Raw genomic sequence first — 15,294 nt, forward strand, 5'->3', positions numbered from 1 at the left:
AAGCCTCAATACTACACTCTCGTGTCGCAGATACCCTACTCTGGGTTACCGCACGAGCATCCTATGGACCATTTGGAACGGTTCGAGGATCTAATCGCTGCTATTCGAATGGAAGGAGTCCCCGAAGATTACCTGCTGTGCAAACTCTTCAGATACACGCTGAATGGAGAAGCGATGCACTGGCTTAGGCAGCAACCCACATGATCTTTAACATCCTGGAGCGACATCAAGAATGCTTTCTTACGAAACTTCTTCGATGAGGTGCGCGCTGAAGAACTTCGGAACAAAATTTCCACATTCTCGCAGAAGGCTGGAGAGTCCTTCAAAGATGCGTGGATTAGATTTTGGTTCTTCCAGTGAGACTGTCCACACCACAGATTTAACGAAGTGCAGCTGCTAAGCACTTTCTTCCAAGGTCTCGCCTTACAGTATCAAATGGCCCTTGATACGGCGAGTGAAGGAAACTTCACTACTCGGAATCCGTTGGAAGCTGTGAGACTTATCAAAAACCTTGCTAACAGCAGCATCACCAAGAACACTGACTCTGAATGGAAGAAGTCTGTAGCCTCTATCGGGAAGGAACAGATGGACGAAGTAAGAGCTAAGTTAGATGTGGTGCACGAGCTTCTTAGGAAGCAACTCTGTTCAGCTGAAGGAGAAGTAGCAGATACGGAAGGAGAAGAAAATGTGAATTACATCGGAGGTACCGGATTCCAGAAATTTGGAAACCAAGGCGGAAACAGAAACTTCTTTGGAAATGGCCAAAGAAGTAACCAAAATTCACAATTTCAAAAACCCTTGAACAACAGCAAGAGCTACTCGAACTCTTACTACCAAAATCCACCATCCCAGACTCAGGAAAGCAAGATCGAAGAGATACTTGATCGAGTACTGTTGGGACAACAACAAATCACTGTGGATTTTAACGGTAAGGTAGACTCTGCCTACAACAATCTGAACACCAAAATCGAGACCTTAGGGACTCAGGTGAGAAAACTTGAAACCCAAGTAATTCAGACGGGCGAGACTATAAAGAGGCAAAAAGCTTTCGCTAGAGGGGCAGGAGCCGACAAAGGAAAACACCACGTAAATGCCATCATAGATGATGATTTCTGGCAAGTGGTGAGAAATGAAAAGCTTGAGGAAGGAGATTTTAAAATCGAAAGCTCCATGAGTCTCGGCGGATCCCAATGGTGTCGACCGATGTCGATGAACTCGCATCGATCGATAGACCATGATGAAGATCGTTGGACGGATTACTCCAGTCATCGATCGACGTCGTCTGCCAAATCGACTGAATGCAATGCAGTTCGAATTCTAACTCATGAAGAATTCGCAGCTAAGCATCCTCACCCACCCTCCCCTTTCTATGATAAAATCGATCGATCGGTTGAGCTACCCATCGATCGACAGAGTGAGTCCGACGTCGATCGTCACAACACACCTCCCATCGATCGACAGGCACCTCTGACATACCGAGTGCGGTTACCCTTGATCGATAATGATTACATCAACGCACTCAGACAACCACCTAAACCATTAGTAAACCCACCCGAACCAACACCCAACCCTTTAAATAGTTCACCAGAATCAGTTCAAGAAGAACAAGAATCTGAAGGGAGAAAGTTAAGGAAGAGAAAGGAGAAGATTCCTAAAAACCTTAAGAGGGAAGCTAACAATAAGGAGATGAATGGTTTCACTAAACGAGTCCTCAGAATCTCAATCGAATAACCTTTTGATGAAGCTTACTTCACACACCGGTTGTGGATGTTCTTCAGAGAAACAAAGGTAACCGAGGAGGACATTAGGAGAATGTTTCATCAAGTCAGAGAGAAGATGAAACACAAGATCACATTGACGAAGAAGAGTGATCCTGGGAAGTTTGCAATACCATGCGTAGTCAACGGTGTTGAATTTCCCCATTCAATGTGTGACACAGGAGCATCTGTTAGTATCCTCCCTAGGATCATGGTAGACCAGCTTGGTTTGACCATCGAACCCTCAATGGAATCCTTCACCTTCGTGGATCTTTCAGAGAAACGATCAGGAGGTATCATAAGAGATCTGGAGGTACAGATTGGTAATGCCCTTGTCCCTGTAGACTTTCATGTCCTAGACACCGAGCTTAACTGGAACTCTTCACTTCTGCTTGGAAGATCTTTCCTAGCTACAGTAGGAGCCGTATGTGACATGCACAAGAACAAATTGTGTCTAACGCTCATAGACCCAAACATCCACTACGACCCCATCCGACCTAAGAGAAAGGTCATTAATTCTGTGGATTATGAGAAAGAACTCGGCTTCATTGGCGCATGCCATTGTGGAGCAGAGTATGAATCGGAGTACGAAACAGAATAATCGGAATCGATCGACACCCCAACATTTCCATCGATCGATTCGAATGTGTCAATGGTGACCGATGAGCACAACAACACGTCACTCGACGTAATGCACCCACTTGACCATTTTGCTTCACCAAATCATTGTTACCAACATTTTGCCTTCCAACCTCCAAGCAAGAGAGAACATGATGATTAGTCCATAGGCAGTTGGGCAGACAGTGGTTTTCATGAAAGTTTTGCAGTTGACACTGTAATTACTTCACCTAATGAGGAACATACCGAGGAATACGATGAGGATTACTGGAAAGAACGTGCAATAGAAATGTCTTTGCAGGATGAAAGACTTGAAACACATAAATTCACCAACACGTTTCCAACATCGTTCGACTCTGTGCACTCCACATCGGTCGATACCCATCCTTGTCCAGCAAAACAACCGCTCACATCGATCGACACCTCGAAAGGAACATCGATCGATATTCGCACCGCAGCGAAAATCTAGGAGCAGGAGAATATTCCCTCCCCAACTAGGTTTATAGATACCTATATAAATCATTTTGCACCTCCGAAACCACCTACACACATCAGAGCAAACACACAAGCAAAAAAGATGAACACTCTTCCTTCTACATCAACAGAAAACTCCATGAAAAGCAATCATCTCAAGAACAAAAATTCTGCAGAAATTATACTGCCATCGATCAATGTGACTGTATCTACATCGATCGATACTACTCTAAACCCTAATCTTTCTATTTCTAAATTGAATGATTATGCAAACATTGATTACGGTTTTCTAACACCTGATGAATTTGGTATTTTCAGGGACACAGATGGCAACGCACGTGCAATGGATGGAAGGATTTTACAAGTGTCCAGAGAGGACATTACAGACATCCTTCAAGTAGCCAATGGACCTGAAAACCTATTCTCACATAAACGTGGCACTCCAGACGTCATTCAAACAGATCCTAACAACCACGCAGGAGTCGCCACAACAGAGATCAACCCAGATCTATCACGGCAACCAAAAGGGCAAGCATCGATCGACGGTACAACGGAGACATCGATCGACAGGGTAACACCAACGTCGATCGATAGGGATGAACCGACGTCGATCGACAGATGGTATGAATGTGGGAACCGCGCTTTCGACATGTACGGAGCCAGAAAGTTCACTTGGGAACAAAGGGACGAGTATGGAGTCTACAGAGATGAGCGTGGACACGCACGAGGCGTAGCTGGTGAGATGATACCTGTCACAAAGGACAACATCAGGAAAATACTGGAAAGAGCATCTCTTTTTTAGGAAAGCCACATCTGTCTTCCAGAACATGCCACTTCCTTCACACCCACAAGATTGGCACCAGAACTCTACACCAAAGAAGAAATCGATGAAATGGTGTTTGGTATTTGTGGAGCTCAGGAGAAACTGGGAGAGGAGCTCAAAACATTGGTAGATGATACACATCAGCCTTTGGATAGAGGCTACAATGAGCTTTTCAGATGTATGGCAGAAATGAGGACATAAATTGAGAGTTTACGTCAGCAACTTGAGAAGGAAGCTACAACCTCAGCATCGATCGACGCACCACGTGCAACATCGATCGACGTCAGTCTTCCTACAGCTCAGATCCCTGCAGGACTGCAATGTTCAACACAACACAGGGATGAATGGGAAGTCTCATACATCGACACAAGGATAAACGACGTTTATTGCCCTCTCAACAACAACGTGGACTGGCTAAACACTAAAATCGAGCTACTACAAAAAAGATATGGACACCATTCGCAAGAAGAACCAACAACCAGTCACATCGATCGACATGTGTACCTTCACATCGCTCGACGCCAAAGTCTAAATCCCGGATATGCATGACCGTTTTATATCACCAGTCATGATAGATTTAAACAAACTGTCTAGCCAATTACTTGATGCCCAAAAGGATATTGAGAACATTACTCATCAATGTTTTTTTCAGGCAAAATCAGCATCGATCGACAGGCTACGAGGGCCTTGGATCGATGGCAAGAAACCTGTGGAGTTACTTCCTTACGCAGCAGCAGAGGTTGACAAGATCACATCCAAGATCTACACTGCTCTAGACACCATGAAGGAACGACTTGACAAACGCTGCGATGACATCAACTTTCTATTCGACAACAAAATCAGTGGACTAGACAACCATGCAGAATGGCTACAGAAAGAAGTCAAAGCCATTCAGAGGCAACTCGCAGCTCAACATCAGATATCAGCATCGATCGACAGGACACCAGCGAAATCGATCGATGGCAACTCGCCTAGATCGACCAACGAACACATAATCGCATCGATCGACGCCGAGTCTACAGCAGTCGGCGAGCAGCTGACACACAAGACGGTAGAGTCAATGCAAAAGGAACTGACAGAACTTTCAGCATACGCCTATGACAACATAGGCTGGCACCAGGTCAGCATTGACAACATTCAAGAAAGAATACAGAACATCTCCAAATTGCTTGAGAAGATGGATGACAAATAGACAAGAAATGATGAGGCCACAAGAAGTTTCATTACATCTTGGTCCAGAATGCGCAGAGATGACGTGGATGCTTGCTTTCCAACAAGCAGCTGCTTCTCCACCCAATAGCCAATCACTACCACAGTCAAGCTAAATGACTATAACCAAGCGCTGAGTGGGAGGCAACCCACTATTAGGTATTTTACTTTAGTTTTATTAGCTAGCATTAATTTCTTTCGTTTTATTTCTTTCAAATTTAGGAGACCCAAGTAGGAGGACCTGAATATCGACTGACGACGAGACGTCGACATCGTTCGACATCGGCAACCACACGACGATCGATGTAACACTTACACATCGATCGATATCTAATCCGGTCAGATGTATCTTTCCTACTTGTTACATTTCGTACATCGTAAACTATTCATCATAACTCCGGCAGAGTTACACTGGGACAGTGTAATTTAAGTCTGGGGGGAGATTTACTGATATAATTTATTTTATTCTTATGTAAAAGGGAATTTCAAATAAATTATGCTTAGCTATTGAAAATAAGGACTATAATCCTATATTGATTTAAACATGAATATCTAACCAATCTTTAGCACCATTTTAGATTTAGTGATTGCAGATAGCACTAAAGATGCTAAAGCGGATCAACCTATCAACTACACACTTACCTTGAACCGTATGAAGTAACCAAAACTGATTTCCAACACTAAACCTGACATAACCGCTTGTATTGGGGCTTGGTATACATGGGATCGGATTCTTCAGACAGGTCTGGAAGGTAACGCCTAGTTTAGATTATTTATCACATTTTCTCTCTCTAAATTTCGACCCTAGATTAGTTAGTGAGTATATAAAAAAAATAAAAAAAAATAAAATAAAATAATAAAAAAATATAAATAAGATCTATTGTTTAATTAGGATGAGTCTGAACAGGACTTGGTGGCTAAAACCATTAAGGCTTGTATCATAAAGACTCAAATAAAGAGTTCGAAATGGGACTTGGAGGCGGCAATCTTCAAGGCTCGCTTTCGCAAAGAACTCTTGGATATAGGTCAAAAAGAAGTGAACAGAACTTGGTGGCAACCACCATTAAGTTTTGATTCATGGAAGCCTGTCCAATCTTGGTCACTGATCCTGCAATGGAAGCAGACTTTGACTCAAGAGAGAAATTTAGAGAGAGAGAAACTAGGAACTAACTTTGACTCAAGTCTGCTCCTTTCCAGCTCAGCACCTACAACCCAAAATCATAAAAGTTAACAAGCACCCAAGAAGCTCGATCGAAACCTTAATCCAGATTCCTGACTGATGCTTACAAGAGCTTAAATTGAAGAATCTGTCTCGTAATAAAGACAATCGGAGATATCAACTATGTTTATCTTGATGGTAGATTACAACTTGAGAAAGAGAGAGAGAGAGAGAGAGAGAGAGAGAGAGAGAGAGAGAGAGAGAGAGAGAGAGAGAATCAGTAGAAAGCTAAAGAAAGGAACTTGTTGTTTATCTTCTTCATCTTCTAGGGTTTGGGGATAACCCAAAAGAAACTAAAACAATTCACTGTCTCCTACAAATTGTTTTTTTTTTTATTAACTTGTACCTTTTGTTTTGCTCACAGTTTTGTCTTCTGTTCTTCACTGTATCTTTTAGAGAGAGAGAGAGAGGAGGAAGATGAAAAGAGAGAGAATAGTCCTTGCGGACGTCAAAACTATTTTCGATCTGATTTTTTCATTCCCTTTCTTACTTTTCTGTCTCTCTCCTCTCCTTCAAATGAAGTAAATGACATTACTCTAAATTTTGGGTTATCACCATATTTTATTCAATCATTTTTTCCCCTTTCAATTTTAATCATGCAAGATTATGTTTTTTTTTTTTTTTTTTTTTTTGTAATCCAGGGTTTCCCGCTTCGCGGGTCAATCCCTGGACCCGACCAGGCAGCAGGCCAGCTTCACCTGGGAGGTTTTTCCCTGAGCCCGAAGTCCCAGTACCCACTTTGGTGTCTAGATGAGGCAGGGTAGTTTTCGCATGGGGGGGATCGAACCCGGACGGTGGTTGCCACCACAGGTCCGTCCTTCCACTTGGACTACCTCGTCCGGACAAGAGATTATGTTTTTCCTTTGAGATTATACGAAGTTATACTATTTTAATTTGACTGAAATTAGAAAAAAAATAATTCGTAGCAGAAAAGAAACTAAACACCAGCTAATACAATAATAACCACTATGATAACACATTAAGATACTAGAGTGGACACAAAGAGAATATCTAATATTTTAAAATAATTTGATTTGTTTCATTCGAATAATTAGTTTTTTTGATCCGATACGCTTAGATCAATACAAATAAATTAATAAATAAAAATGTATAATAATCGAATATTTTATTACAGAAATATTTTTTTACTTTTTATATCTAATAACTAAAACAATAAATTTAATAAATAAATATATTATAAACTTACATAAAATATGTTAATTATAATATATATATATATATATATATATATAATTTTTAAATGTATTAATATATATGCATATTACATGTCAAGGCATATATTCACTTTTTAATACTAGTATGTGTGATTTGCTTCATCTTTTGTGGATATTTCATATTAGTATTTGATTTACTTCGTAAAATCGGGGATGTCTAATTTACTTAACTCAATGAGACTTAAAGCAAGTATTCAATTTATAATATATCATATTATACTCGAAAGTAAAGAGTACGACTCAATAATTAAGTTTATGATTTTACAGTGGCGTGGATTTGAATAGTAATGCATGAGGTGTTTATGTCGACAAGTTTGAAAGTTTCTTAGTTAGACTTCCTTTTAAGGACCTTAACATTTGCATCTTGAGATTTTGGAGGATCGACAGAGAATTAGGTTATACAAATCTTTTAGATTAAATATTCAGTTGCTCAGTTATAGTAATTCTTAAAATAAACATTCATAAAAAGTACTAATCCGGTGGATTCATTGTTAGAGTAGAGAATATCCTTTTTGATTTTGTTCAATTGTCCTGTTCTAGAAGCGATTAATGAAAAAATATATCCCCTATATAGTTAAAGAGAAACATTTGTCATTAATGTGTTCACACCATATTTGATCTGTGGCAGTCTCACAATGATTTTAATTTTAGAATGCTGACGTTTCGCTTGCAAAAAGCTTCTCAGCCCAAAATCGTGTAATTAACAAAATATGTTTCCAAGTTTGCATCTCACGTGTACATAAAAAAAGTTTTGGAGAATGACCGTTATCTTGCGGTTGAAACTAATTCTAATATTTTCATTGATAAAAAACGTGAGAAGAATTGGTTGACTACGTGGAGAATATTTTCTGAGCTTTATGTAACCAGCATGGTTGCTTAACTGAAACTAATAGGGTTGCTCTTCTTCCTTTGAGTTTTCACGAGCTGTACGTAAGCAAGATGAACTGAATGAAACATCACATCCAAAGAAACTTCTCCTACTTAAACATTAATGATTGTTTGATATACCTTGGATTTGACCCATTTTTATCCATGGTATATAAGTGTTTTACTATATATATATCTATGTTTTCTACTCTTCTAGGTATGTTTTCAGGTTCAGGTGCATTTCGGAGTAAAGCTATGACTTTGGAGCATTTTGGAGCTTAAAGGACATTTCACCCGATCTGACCACTTAGAGGTCGACGAGAGGAAGAATAATCGATCGATGCGCATCAATGCTGACGATCGATATCAGGAAATGTCTCGACAGATGAAGATCAATATCGATCGATGTACACAAGTACCATCGATCGATGTCGAGACACCAGACGCGACATTTTGGATTCAGCAGACTTAAAAACCAAGGCCAAGCCAAATTACCAAAATGCCCTGACGAGTTTTTAACTTAGTAGAATATATACTGCCTAGTGTTTTTGACGGCAGAAGAACAGAGCTTTTTCTAGACCTAGTTTTGTTACAAGTTTCATTTGGGAGAGAAGATCACTTGTGATTGGAACTCCTTGTTTCTATTTCTTTTCATCTATTCTATGAGTTTCTATTTATCTATTGATATGAATTGATTTGCTATGTCTGAGTAGTTCAACTGTTAGATCCAGGGTTCAGATAGGTTTGTGGGATTAGCCCCAAACTATAGATCTGCCTTGTTGTGATATTCATGATAGATTTGTATTCATTGCTTATTTTAGCCTAGCTAACTAGAACTTGATCATAGGATTGCACATTCAAGTACCCTTGTTATCCCATCCTGACATCTATCTATCATATTAGGATTGCTAGAGAGGGCTAACCGTCAATTTAGAATCTTAGTAGAGCATTTCATACTCGCGCATAGGCCTGGCTAGAACCCGTCGATCGATGTCCTCAACTGACAATCGATCGATGTTGGCAAAGGTGTATCGGTCGACGTCCTAATAGACTATCGATCGACACTCTCTTGTGTCTGCATACTAATCGGTGAGACACAAGATCTTGTATGTTAACCTGTGGTACATGCGACAGCTGATCACTGAGTTAAGCGAATGAGCTCTAATATATCATGCATGCAACAGTTAGGCATCTATAGGTATTATAATCTCCAACACCTGAATAGTGGCTCTGCATCTAATATCATTTCCAACCAAGTTACATTTATATTTACTCGCTTGTTACTATTGCTATTCCATTTAAAAACATTTACAACCTTTAGAATTAATAAACACTAGATTTAATTCTTCCCTAGCTTCTTGTGGATTCGATCACTAAGTTACATCTGAACCTCTTTTGATGAGAATAACACTCCTTAGGGTAATTTGAGTGGTATCAGTGTTTTCCTTCCTTTGAGCTTTTATGAGCTGTATGTAAGAGAGATGAACTCAATGAAACAGTAAATCGAAAAAGTTTCTCCTACTGGGTCCCTTTGTTTTTTATAAAGATTTGCTGAGCTCCAAACTATTTTTCTAATAGAACATTTGATTTCAAAATTCCACCCCATGAAACACTTTTTCTTCACCCATATATGTTTAATCTGCACTAACAAAAATGTTTACCAAATATCTTATTCTTTATATGTGTTTTAATGCATTAAGTACTAAATATGCAAAAATGTTTACCAAATATTTCATGGCGAGGGCGACGAGGTAAGGGAAAGGGGGCAGTGACGGTAAGATGCCGACTGGACCGGGCACTAGCAAATGAGGAGTGGCACACACGATTTCCATGCTCCCATACTGAATATCTGAATATGGTGGCATCGGATCATCGTCCATTGGTGGCTTATTTGGAAGATAAGATTGTTAGAAGAAGAGGTCAATTTCGATTTGATAAGCGGTGGGTTGGTAAGGAAGGTCTAATGGAATCAATTACGATGGGCTGGTCAGCAAATAATGAAGATAGTGGTAATGGGTTAGTGGAAAAAATAAGTAATTGTCGTCACGCGATTTCAAACTGGCGTAAAAATAATCCGCCCTTTGGGAAGGACAAAATTGCAAATCTACAAAAGGCTCTCGAGGAGGTACAAACGGATGATACTAGGTCTCAAGAGGAGATATTGGAAGTTTCCAGAAAGTTGCAAGAGGCATATCAAGATGAAGAGGAGTATTGGCATCAAAAAAGTAGGAATATGTGGTATTCATCGGGAGATCTTAATACAAAATTTTATCATGCTCTAACTAAGCAACGGCGAGTGCGTAATAGGATTGTAGGACTTCATGATGTAAATGGAAATTGGATTACGGATGATAATGGGGTGGAGAAAGTAGCAGTTGATTATTTTGAAGAGTTATTTAGTACTACTTCTCCATCAGAGTTCGATGATTTTTTATCAGAGATAGCACCAGGAATTACGCCTGCAATGAATCAGTGGCTATTGAGGTTGGCAACTGAGGAGGAGGTAAGAGTGGCGTTATTTATGATGCATCCCGAGAAGGCACCAGGACCGGATGGTATGACAGCTTTGTTCTTTCAACATTCATGGCATATTATTAAGGGTGATCTGGTGGATATGGTGAATAATTTCTTGATTTCGGGGGAAATGGATTCAAGATTAAATATTACGCATATTTGTATGATTCCAAAAACGGAACGACCTACGAGGATGGCAAATTTAAGGCCAATTAGCCTATGTAATGTTGGATATAAAATTATCTCAAAGGTCTTATGTCAGAGGTTGAAAATCTATCTACCTTCTTTAGTCTCGGAGACTCAATCGGCATTTGTGGCTGGACGATTGATTTCTGACAATATTCTTATTGCTCAGGAAATGTTTCATGGATTACGGACTAATAAGGCATGTCAAGGAAAGTATATGGCGGTTAAAACGGATATGAGTAAAGCTTATGATAGGATTGAGTGGGAGTTCATTCGGGCATTATTGCAGAAGATGGGCTTTCACCAACATTGGATCAAATTAATGATGGAGTGTATTTCGTCGGTCCAATATAGAGTTCTTCTTAATGGCCATCCCAAAGGGCTCATTGTGCCACACAGAGGACTACGGCAGGGAGATCCGTTATCTCCTTATCTATTTATTTTATGTACTGAGGCACTGATTGCAAATATTCGGAAGGCGGAGAGGGAGAAGAAGTTAACAGGAATAAAGGTTGCCAGGGCATGTCCATCGATTTCACATCTACTTTTTGCGGATGATAGTTTGTTTTTCTGTAAAGCTCAAAGAGAAGAATGTCTTACTATTCTCCGGATTTTAAAGGAATATGAAGTGGCCTCTGGTCAGTTGATCAATTTTGAAAAGTCTTCAATTCAATTTGGACACAAGATTGAAGAGTCTATGAGACAAGAGTTAAGAGATATTTTGGGTATACATAATTTGGGAGGCATGGGATCCTACTTAGGATTGCCAGAAAATCTTGGAGGTTCCAAGATTCAAGTTTTTGGTTTTGTTCAGGATCGCTTAAATAATAGGGTCAATGGATGGACTTTTAAATTTTTTACAAAAGGCGGAAAGGAGGTGATCATTAAATCTGTGATTACGGCTTTGCCGAATCATACGATGTCTTGTTACCGGTTACCTAAGGCCACTGCAAAAAAACTAACGAGTGCAGTAGCTCAATTTTGGTGGAGTCCTGGAGGTAGTACAAGAGGACTACATTGGAAATCCTGGGATAAGGTATGTGTCAGCAAGGAAGAAGGCGGCTTGGGTTTTAAGGATATAACTGATTTCAATACAGCAATGCTTGGAAAGCAGTTATGGAGGCTAATAGAAAAGCCAAATACGTTATTTTCACGGGTTTTTAAGGGTAGGTATTTTAGGAATGCCTCACCCCTTGACCCGGTTCGATCATACTCTCCATCATATGGCTGGAGGAGTATTGTCTCTGCTAGATCTCTGGTAAGCAAAGGACTAATCAAAAGGGTGGGAACAGGAACGTCTATATCAGTATGGAACGATCCCTGGCTCCCAACCACTCGCCCGAGACCAGCCAATAAAAATCAACATAATTTGTTTCCTGACCTTACAGTGGATGCCCTTATTGACTCCACATCGCGAAGATGGAATTCGCAGGTTCTTCGGACTTTGGTAGATCCACAGGATGTGAAAATTATAGAAAGTATACCCTTGAGTAGATATCAGATGGTGGATAGGAATGGATGGCACTTCACGAATAATGGTAAATTCACAGTTAAATCAGGATATCAAGTGGAGAGGATCTATCCGGATAGGGATCGATTACCGCTATTAATTGGTCCTTCTGTTGATGCTCTAAAGGCTTTTTGCTGGAAAATACGGTGTCCACCAAAAATCAAACATTTTCTGTGGCAATTGATTTCAGGATGTGTAGCAGTAAAGAAGAATTTGCAGGCCCGAGGGATGCATGGGGATATATGCTGTGCAAGATGTGGAGCGGAAGAGGAATCGATTAATCATGTTTTCTTTGAGTGTCCTCCGGCTATTCAGGTGTGGGCACTGTCAAAGATTCCAACAAATCAAGCTACTTTCCCGACAGGTTCTATATTTACAAATATGGATCACCTATTCTGGAGAGGTGTTCCACTGATGGAGGATCATCAATTTGCTTGGATACTTTGGTACATTTGGAAAGGAAGGAATAATAAGGTTTTTAGTAACTTGGATATAGATCCGAGGGAAACTCTTAAATTGGCTGAGACGGAATCGACACTCTGGGCTGATGCACAGTTACTAAAAGATCAGAAGAGGGGGACAAAGACTCAGGTTACGCCTCTCCCGTCAATTCCCGGTAGGTGGTGCTTTACAGATGGATCGTGGAAAGAGGGAGATAGGTACTCTGGCCAGGGCTGGTTCAGTACTCTAGCTGGTTTTGAAGGTCTGATGGGAGCAAGGAATGTAAGAGCTTCCCTCTCGCCTCTACATGCAGAGGTCGAAGCCTTACTATGGGCAATGGAATGTATGAGGAATTTAAGACAAGTTCAGGTTACGTTTGCAACGGATTGTTCTCAATTGGTGAAGATAGTTTCGGAACCAGAAGAATGGCCAGCTTTTGCAAGTTATTTGGAAGATATCAAGAACTTGAAGGAGAGTTTTACACGATCAGAGATTGTACATGTACCAAGGATGCAAAATACAAAGGCGGATAGTCTAGCACGCAGCGTGAGAAAACAGCCGTCTTTCGTCATCCACATGGATCAATGTCTCCCAGGGTGGTTTACAGAGTCTATATGAGTCTGTAATGTTGTCGACAAAAAAAAAAAAAATACTAAATATACAAACATTGTTGTAAAAAATACTATAGAAAGTGACAGACATTTTGGTTACTATAAATCATAACTAACAATTCTATTTAGAAATCACACACTTCCCATTTCTTGAAATCATAACAAACAACTAGATTTTGATCCGCAGAACCGCGCATATGTTGTTTTTATTTTTTATGTTTCACAGTAATGGTTGTTCATATGTTTTAATTATTTGTAATTGTATTTATTTGTGATATGTATTATTGGTGTTCAAACAACTAAAATGGTATATTAGTCAAATATTAAAAATTTTAATGTTTTGAAATTTCATTTAAAGATTGATTATAATTCAGTTTATTTTCAAGAGTTTTAAGAATATTATATTTTTAAAATTTAAATTATGTTTAGAATTGCTAGTTGTTAGTTTTAATTTATTCAGTCTTCTTAACAACCATTTCTTAATCATGCCACCAAGCTTTTGTTACGCTAAATTGTTTAAGTATGTATTTTTGAGGCAAAAATAAGTATTTGGATAACTGCGAACCAAATTAAAACCGAATCCAAATTTTAAAACGGGTTCAGGCGAGTTCTAAATATGCTATTATATTCGAATCAAACTCGAGTAAGCCCGAACCGATACAAAAATAAACTTTTATAATATCCGAATGAGACTAAATTTTTGATCTTAAAAAACCCGAACCCAAAACCCCAAACCAATACCAACTCGCTATCCGAACACCCATGCCTACTATTAATGTATCAGAAATGGTGGTCAGAACCGGTAAAGTCCAATTTTGATTTGCTTACTAACTATATAAAACCAATTGAATAGTCAATCTTATTAAGAATAGGTTAGGCCCGACCTTCCGATTCAGATTCAATAATAAAAGACAATGATTATTACTATAATCGTGAATCCGTGCTCGTGGATATATAATCGTTATAGCAAAATTTTATGATGGTCAGAAGTGGTTATCATTACTCGTGAATATATTTTCACATCATTATATATCTTATATTATAAAATAGATTTTTTTCCCTCCTTAGGGGGAATTAATACATGTGGCACCTCAATTACGTTTTGGACTTTTGAGTTCTGAGATTAGCCGGGCCTTAGTGTATTTAAGTTATTTTTCTATCCCAGTCACCCTAGGCTTCTACGTCACATGATTTATACTCATATATTTAAATAATGTTTGTCACAAACGTTAAATAAATAAATAAGGTACAACTTTAAATAAAAGATGTGATATGAAGTGAGTATAATGTTGAACATAGGGGATTTAACGTTTATTTATATTATTAACACATGATTTATTATAATACTTTATAATAACCACCATGTTGATTTTTCAATTCGTTTACAACTTTCTTAAGATGTATTTTTTCTTTCTTTTTTTCTTGCAGAATCATCAAGAACGCCATGAGAACTTACAACTTCGTGAGGAGAACACTAGGCTTAGAGCTGATAACCACCACTTTCGTGAAGGTCTCGCTAAAGCCTCATGTCCTAATTGCGGAGGTCCCACCGCAGTTGGCGAAATGTCTTTCGAAGAACATCATCTTCTCCTCGAAAATGCTAAGTTAACCGAAGAGGTACGTACTTGATGTGTGTACTAGAGGATGAATAAGTGAACAATGCACCTTTATAATGTTTTGTTTAATGCCAAACGTAAGACAAACACACATATACGATTGGTCTCATAAGTTCATAACCATTTCAATAACACCTCATAACATTTTTTCAACCAACAACATACATTATATGGATTTAAAAGGAAAGACACTACTACATATTGCAGTTACTTC

General features: G+C 39.1%; 1 non-coding gene across 1 annotated transcript; it reads right to left on the reverse strand.

Annotated features, from left to right (window-relative positions):
• Nucleotides 1-273: 273 nt before the first annotated feature.
• On the reverse strand, nucleotides 274-380 carry LOC125588164. Its single transcript, XR_007324558.1, has one exon. It is a non-coding gene; the product is annotated as a small nucleolar RNA R71 (small nucleolar RNA).
• Between the last annotated feature and the right edge of the window lie 14,914 nt (nucleotides 381-15,294).

The sequence above is a fragment of the Brassica napus genome, chromosome C5 (genome assembly GCF_020379485.1).
Source record: "Brassica napus cultivar Da-Ae chromosome C5, Da-Ae, whole genome shotgun sequence".
NCBI classification, from domain to species: domain Eukaryota; kingdom Viridiplantae; phylum Streptophyta; class Magnoliopsida; order Brassicales; family Brassicaceae; genus Brassica; species Brassica napus.